This window comes from Saimiri boliviensis, chromosome 3 (genome assembly GCF_048565385.1).
Source record: "Saimiri boliviensis isolate mSaiBol1 chromosome 3, mSaiBol1.pri, whole genome shotgun sequence".
Taxonomy (NCBI): Eukaryota; Metazoa; Chordata; class Mammalia; order Primates; family Cebidae; genus Saimiri; species Saimiri boliviensis.
In genome coordinates, this window is record NC_133451.1 from 21,155,663 (window position 1) to 21,164,398 (window position 8,736).

The 8,736-nt window shown below is 40.0% G+C and overlaps 1 pseudogene; it reads left to right on the forward strand.

The window, feature by feature from the left end:
- Positions 1-7,504: 7,504 nt before the first annotated feature.
- LOC101044716 (ADP/ATP translocase 2 pseudogene) lies at positions 7,505-8,455 on the forward strand (annotated as a pseudogene).
- The last annotated feature ends 281 nt before the right edge of the window (positions 8,456-8,736 follow it).

Here is an 8,736-nt window from a genome sequence, read left to right on the forward strand (position 1 = left end):
TGGGGGTTGCAGAATAGCGAGGATTGCTGCCTATTCTTTCCTCTGGTAGCTTCATCCCAGAAGGGTACCTGCCAGATATCAGCCAGATGTCTCATGTATGAGGTGTCATTTTGGATTTACGGGGGTCAGGGATCTGCTTGAGGAGGCAATCTGTCCCTTATCAGAGCTCAAGTGCTGTGCTGGGAGTTCCATTGCTCCCTTTAGGGCTTCTGGGCAGGAATGTTTGTCTGCTGCAGCAGAACTCACAACTGCCTCTTTCCCCAGGTGCTCTGTCCCAGGATGGTGGGTTTTATTTATAAGTCCCTGACCTGCTGCTGCCTTTTTTCAGAGATGCCCTGCCCAGCAAGGAGGGAGTCTAGTCACAGTCTTCCTGTAGAGGTGCTGCAGAGCTGCCACAGGCTCCGTGTAAACTTCCTTGTGCTGTTGTTTATACAGGTAAAGTTAGAACTGCTTCAGCAGCAGTGAATGCCCTTCTCCTGACTGAGCTCCACTGTCTTGGTTTGAGCTCAAGCTGCTGTGTGGCTGTGAAACTCTCAAGCCAGCGGCTTTCAGTTTGCTGGTCTTTGTTGGAGTAGGAGCCACCAAGTCAGATCACTTGGCTCCCTACCTTCACTTCCCCTTATTTCAGAGGAGCAGGAGGATCTGTCTCACAGGTATTACAGGCACCAGCCAAAACGGCCACCCAGATTTGTGCCCAAAATTCATAATTCTGGCTGAAATGGTGGCTCAGATCTGTGCTGGAAACCCATGGCTCTTATCAGCCCCATGGAAATCTCCTGTTCTGTGGGCTGTAAAAAACATAAGAGAAGCACAGGATCTGAACCATAGTGCCAGGGTGGCTAGAAAAGTTCTCAACGTCTGCTGTTGGGTGGGAGGGGGGTCCTCTGGCTAGTTGCACTTTCCAGGCGAGGCAGTGCCCTACCCTGCCTCAGTTTGCCTTCCTTGGGCTACACCCATTGTCCAACCAGTCACATTGAGATAAACATGGTACCTTGGTTAGAAATGCAAAGATCATTTGCCTTCTGCATTGCTCTCACTGGGGACTGCACTCTGGAGCAATTCCTATTCTGCCATCTTGGTGGACTTGAGGGAAAATACTTTCTAATATCGAAAACCACCAATATTGTGTTTATCTTAGTAGAAGAGAATTTATCCTTTCTAATAAAAATTTTACCTTTCTCCAAGGTCAATAGACTCATATCACTGCTTTCTTTTCAAAATAATATATTTTTTCTTCCTTTTATTCATCCACCCACTCATTCCATACAGATTTATACAGTTTCGCTCTATAACCCACTATAATAGGCTTTGGGAAATATAAAAATTGAGGTAAATAATGAAATCAATTATCAGATCAGTTATTATTATTTTTCTTATATCTACAATGATTATGAATATCTCAATGAATGACTCAATTAACTTTGGGTGTTCATATTTTGGATAATAACAAATTGAAGACTGGTTATTTGACTTTAACTGATTCATTTTTAAAGGAATACATTTTTTGCCTTTAGCTGCTTTTAAACCTCTTAGATGCCAAGGGTAGCATTAACAAACCTGAAATATATTATCCCTTCATAACATATGTTCATGTCTAGTAGAGAAAACAAACCTATTTCTTCAGGTTAGGTCTGTCAGAACAATAAAACTTTCTGGCCATGTTCTTCTGTTTTATGGGGAACTTTACTATAGACTCAATTCAAATGACTTATTTTCAAATGTTTTGATACTGGTTCCAAACAACCTTCAGAGAGTAGGTACCTGGTAAAATACCTGAAGAACCAATATAATATGCAATACTTAACCAGTTTTTCTTCCTGAAGGTGTAACAGTGGGCTTTTGTTTGTTTTCTTTGGTAAATGTATCAATCCAAATATACCCTTCGTGATAATAACAACCTAATTTTCTTCTTTGGTGGGACAGCATAATAACGCTCACTGGTATGTGTGTGTGTGTGTGTGTGTGTGTGTGTGTGTGTGGTTAGTCATGATCCAAGTGAGGGAAATGTGGTGGGTTGTCAGCTGAGTCAGAGCACACCCCACAGCCTAGGAAAATCATACTTTATCATAATGATATCTGAACTGAAATGTCCAGGTGTCCATGCCAAGTGGAGTGAATCATTGCTTGGGCAGTACATTCAGAAGTTCCTAAATACCCATTCCTAAATATCCATTCCTAAGTGCAATATCAAACCTCTCTCATTTCCAGAAATGGTCCATTCTAATGGCATTCTATTATTTTCCATTTCCTTCTATCACATGTCAGGTTAATCTCCTCACAGAAGGTGCTCTCCCTCCTGGAATGATTTCATATATTATTGTTCCAAAGAGAGCCGAGGAAAGAAAAGCATTTGAATGTAAAATTCTACTTTGGAAATGATTGCCAGAGGGAAAATAGTAGGTAACAGCAAAAAGGAAGCCTTGGCTCAGGCCCCTTAGATCAATAACTCTTTCTGACTCATTTTCCCGGATTGGCTTTCCCTCAAAATGTAATCAAGGCTAGTTCATCGCTAAGTTTAGCAACCCTCCAAATTCCAATGTGTTTCATTTGGGGATTTTTGGAGCAGAGCTGGTCTTAGCAAATTGTGATGCAGGTAAAATTTGGCTTGGTGTGGGTTCATCTAGATGCTCTTGGTTTCCTCACTATCTCTTTCCCCCTGACATCTATCTCCTAAAGCCTTCAAGAGCAGAAATAAATTTAGTGGTAGATTTTTCAGACACCTTGGTATTGTATGTTAGGGGCCTTCCAAGAACCAGAAAAATCACACCTGGGAGAATATAGTTATTCCTACACAAAGGAAGCCACATTTGGAAGAGCCCCACAATGTCCTCACAACATTTTTTCTACTCCATCTACTTCTTCTCCTTGAATTTATGTTTCCATTATTAGTGATTATATAAGCTAAACATGAAAATCTAACTTTTTTTTAAGTGAGTACCGACCATGTCCCAGATACAGTAAATGTTTTCTACTTGCAATATCTTATTTAATCTCTAAAACAATCCCACCATTCTAGTGTTATTATAAATATTTTGTAAATAGGAACATTAAAATTCAGATAAATTAATTTTGCTCAAGGAGCTAGGCAGGATTTTTCCTAACTTAAACCTGTGTCCATGTTCTCTCCTACACATCACTTCACCTCTATGATAGGCTGAATTGTGTGCCTCTGCTCAAGATTCATAAGTTGGAATCCTAACATCCAGCACCTTAGAATGGGAGCTTATTTGGAAATGGGGTATTTACAGGAGTAATCAAGTTAAAATGAGCTAATCCACTATGACTGGTGTCCTTATAAAAAGGGATAGTTTGAACAGAGAGAGACACACAGATTGCAGATGACACGAAGTGACTTGAGGGAAGACAGCCACCTAAAAGCCAAGGAGAGAGGCCTGGAACAGATTGTTTCCTCACAACCCTCAGAACAAAACAACTCTGAGGATGCGGTGATTCCAAACTTTCGCCTGCAGAAATGTGAGTAATACAGTTGCTGTTGTTCAGGCCATTGAGTTGCACTAATTTGTCATACCAGCCCTAGCCATATCCTCATCCAAGTCTGGAGACTATTCAGGACAGACAAGAAGCCAAAAGGTGTTTGTTACTGTGAGCATCACCAGAACACACATCATTTTCTCTTCATATTTTCTAGGACTCTTAAAACCCAATTTGGTATTTCTGATACCCTAACACTCATTTTTTTCTGTGATGAGGCTACTGAAAATTGACCAGTGCCTTCTGGATCCATCAACTGCAAGTATTTCCTCCTTTTAGACCTTCTTCTTCCAATCACGTCTCCTTTAATAATATTTTTTCTATAGAAAGAGTGCTAAAAGCAGAAGTCAAACCAAATCCTATTATTCTATTTTGGGGGAAATTCCCACCAAAGGCTTCACCTTACACTATGATAGCAAATTTCATCACTGTAAAACCCAACTCAAAGACAGAGAATAGTGGCCTGTTGGGAGAGAGAAGAAGAAAACAATAACAAACTGGGCTTTTGAATTACACAGTCTTTAGTCAGAAACTGAGTTGAACACCTTCCATCTTGGGACCTTAGGCCTATGATTCAAGCTTCCTGAATCTCTGCCACACTTGAAGTCCTTTTCTTATTTGTAAAATAAGCCTATGACCTCCTTCACTATGTAAAGGAGGTTAAATGTACATTCAATATCTAATCAATAGGTAAGTAGGTAAATAGGTAAATTGAGTAGATAGATGATAGAGAGATATAGATAGATGATAGATGGGTGAATGGATGGATAGAAAGATAGATAGTAGATAGATAGCTGATAGATAGATAAAGATGATAGATAAGACAGATTGAGAGATGATAGATCGATCTCCAGTATTTCCTTTCTTTTTAGTTGAATTATTTGGAATATTTTGCTCTCAGGATAGGCTGTCTCAGAAGAGGCTCTAAGTGCAATATTCAAGCTGAGTTTTACCATAAGTCAGAAGCCATTAATCTAACATGATTCCTCCCTGCTCTACCTCATTCCTCCTTCTACTTATTGATTAAATGAGGAAAAAAGATTGTATTGTACTTGTTCAACAAAACAGAATCATGATAAATGCTGCTGAGCTAACAAGTTCCCAGTAGTATCACAACAAACTGGGCATGAAAAATAAGAAATAGGAGAATGCTATCAGTTAAGGCCTTGAGATGAAACTCATTTGGGGTACTTCATTGTTTTTGGTCACCCGGCTGTGCTTTTTAGAAGGTCTATAACAGCAGGATAATAAATTTGACAATTCTACCACTGGTAAAAGACAATAACATAAAATCTATCTGCCCTGGTGAGTGTGATATTCCAGAACATGTCTGGAATACTATTTCGGTGAAATAAATTGTTTCTGAGTGTTGAATCATGATTAAGAAAAAGACTAACTCCTGTGAGATCTTCCTATTTGATTACCCTGTTTGTGTTTTGAGGCATAAAAACTCTGCAAAATGAAAGATTTTGGTCTGAGGGCATGCAAGAGCTAGGAGATTGTCTTGATTATTTCATGGATTTGACTCAGTGGACAGCACTATCATTTCAATGCTGACTGGGCATCAGACTCAAACATCAATGACTATGACCTTTACAAGAAGATCTGGGTAGTCAAATTTCACGTTTTTATGAAAGATGTATTTCTAAAGGTAACAATTCCTTCTCCACATGACTACAAATGTGAGAAATATTTCTTCACAGACTTTCTTTCCTCCCCTGAACTTTCTTAGGTCTTAAGTTTCTCTGTAATCTAATTTCTTAGATTAGAGAGGTTGCCTGCTTTAAAATACCTTTACTGCAGGAAAACCAGATAACATGAGTCCATTAGAAGGCCCCGTTTGCTGCTGCCATCTCTTGCTTTGCTATGATGAGTCTACTGAAAATTGATATAATCTAGAGCCATATGTCTCTACTGTTGCAATGGGGCCTGGTGGTGGTATCTCAAGGCTTAGTGGGAGAGGAACAAGTCTCTTCTCCTCAGAGTTAAGTTCAATAGCCATCTTGAGTCAAAACATCTCATGCAATACTTCTGTAATTTCTGCTCTACAAGAAATCCCGAATTTCTTGAAAGAAAATAGTCCATTCTTTCAGCACTTTTACTCAGCCAAAGTTGTTCCATGGGCCTCCCAAAGTTCATGATTTAAGTTGCAATCATGCATTTAATCATTTTTCATTGAACATTGTCTTCTTCATTTCAGCCTGCTATACCAAAATGCCATAGAATGGGTGGCTTGCAAACAACAAAAATCTATTTCTTAGAGCTTAGAAGCCTGGAAATGTGAGATCAGGGTGACAGCATGATTGGGTTTTGATGAGGGCTGTCTTCCAGGTTAGGGACTGCCAGTTCTTCACTGCATGCCCACATGGTAGAAAGAGAGTAAAGATTGATCTGGAGTCTCTTTCATAAAGACAGTAGTATCATTCATGAGAGATCCACCATCATGACTTCATAATTGCCAAAACCTTACCTTCGAATACCATTGAGTGTTAAGTTCTTTGGGGGTAGAAAAAGGTTTAGTCTATTGCGAGCACCAACCGTAAGTAAATCTGTTTCAGCTGCTGAGAACCATTCATAAACAGGACAATCATTCTCTGCTCTTGGAGTTTATTTTACGCTAAAGCATGCTGTTCAACAGAGGATGACTATCTGGGAAGGGCATTTTGTTTCATCCATAAGCTGAGCTAGAACCAGCTCCTGACCAACTCCCAGCAATTGAAAGCAGCCAGTTTAGTGTTTTCCTTCTTGGATGATGAGCTTGCCCTAAGAACATACAGTGTCTTTTCTGCTAGCAAACTCCATTAATGGTCAGACTGCCTGGATTCAAATTCTAAGTCCATGCCTATCAGCACTGTGGCTCTGGACAAATGACTTAAATTCTTTGTGGCTTGGTTTCCTCATCTATGAAATGGGGATAATATAATAGTGCCTCACTCGGAGTTCTTATGACAGTGCTTGATAGAATATATGATTATTTTAAATAAAAAGTGAAGTTTTCTGTGTTACTTATTATGTTTGCCATTCTTTTAAATACTTTACATGTATTCAATAGCTCAATTTTCAAAACACCCTAAAAGGTAAATCCCCTACAAGAGATGAGGATACAGGCCCGGAAACTTTAAATAGCTTGCAAAGGTCATGCAGTTGCTGGGTTCACATGGTTGTGAGATTGTGACCCCTGGATTCAAATAAAGGCATTCTGAGTTTAATACCAGAGTTTCTCAAAACATATATTTTCTGAGAGAAAACCTTTTAGGTATTTGTATTTTTTTCTCAGGTTAACTGGGCTCTTATGCAAATTTGCCAGGCAATGAAGACACAAATATATGGTAGATCCTTTCCAATGCAGCCTGCTGACAACTTCTATTGGCAGCTTCTGTCACTGAATGAGGCATTAGGTTTCACTTCTTCAGGCAGTCTTTGGCAGTCAGAATTCTAATATGCTCCCCAAGATTGCCAATGCCCTGGTGTACACATCTGTATAATCCTATCCATGTTCCACGATTGTAATCAGGATTTGTGAATATGATAGGACATCTCTCCTATCATGATATGTTATACAGCAGAAAGGATTTTGCAGATGTAATTAATTAAAATCCCTAATCAATTAACTTTGAGATAATCAAAAGAGGGATTATTCTTAGGAGATTTGACTTAATCAGCTGAGTCTTTAAAAGAGGTCAGAGTTATGCAAAGTGAGAGAAATTCTCCCCCAGTCTTAAAGGAGCACACTGCCACACTGTAGAGAGGGCAATGTGCCAAGAATAGCAGGTAGGTTTCAAAATCTGAGAATGGCCCCCAGTTAATATGTGGTAAAAAGGTGAAAATCACACTCCTACAATCATAAAGCACTCCATTTTGCCAGCAACAAGGGAGTTGGGAAGAGGACCCTCAACCCCAGAGAAGAATGTAGTCTTTGCTTTCTGAGACACTGAGCAGAGAAACCAGTTGAGTACTGATCAGAATTCTGACCCATAGAACTGTGAGATGAGAAATGGGCAGCCCTGGAGTCAAAGCCGATTCCCTTACCAGTCCTATCCTGCAGCAGCCTGCTTCCTCTTTCCTTTCAACATGACAGATGCCACTGTGTCCTTTGCCAAGGACTTCCTGGCAGGTGGAGTGGCCACAGCCATCTCCAAGATGGAGGTAGTGCCCACTGAGTGGGTCAAGCTGCTGCTGCGGATGCAGCATGCCAGCAAGCAGATCACTGTAGATAAGCCATATAAGGGCATTATAGACTTCGTGGTCTGTATTCCCAAGCAGGGAGTCCTGTCCTTCTGGAGTGGTAACCTGGCCAATGTCATCAGATACTTCCTCACCCAGGCTCTTAACTTCACCTTCAAAGGCAAATATAAACAGATCTTCCTGGGTGGTGTGGACAAGAGGAACCAGTTTTGGCACTGTTTTGCAGTCAGTCTGGCATCAGGTGGTGCCACTGGGGCCACATCCTTGTGTTTTGTGTACCCTTTTGATTTTGCCCATACCCGTCAAGCAGCTGATGTGGATAAAGCTGGAGCTGAAAGAGAATTCCAAGGCCTCCTGATTGCCTGGTTAAGATCTACAAATCTGATGTGATTAAGGGCCTGTACCAAGACTTTAACTGTCTGTACAAGGTATTATCATCTGCCGAGCTGACTACTTATGTATCTATGACACTGCAAAGGGAATGCTTCTGGATCCCAAGAATGCTAACACCATCATTAACTGGATAATCGCACAGACTGTCACTGCTGTTGCGAGGTTGACTTCCTAACCATTTGACACCTTTCGCTGCAGCATGATGATGCAGTCAGGATGCAAAGCAACTGACATCATGTACACAGGTATGCTTGACTGCTGGAGGATGATTGCTCATGATGAAGGAGGCAAAGCATTTTTCAACGATGCATGGTACAATGTTCTCAGAGGCATGGGTGGTGTTTTTGTGCTTGTTTTGTATGCCAAAATCAAGAAGTACACATAAGTTATTTCCTAGGATATTTACCCCTGTGAACAGGCATGTTGTATTATACAATATATCTTGAGTATCCTTGACAGACTCCTTGCTGTCAATTTATCAATAGAAACTATTTAATCATTGAAAATGGGAAGCAATAATATTCATCTGACCAGTTTTTCTTTAAAACAATTTCCATGATGATGATGGAACTCAAATATATTTTTTATTTCAGTCACTCCTGATAAATAATAAATTAGGAGAAACAAAAATATCTAAAATTAAAAAAGAAATGGACATTGTTATAA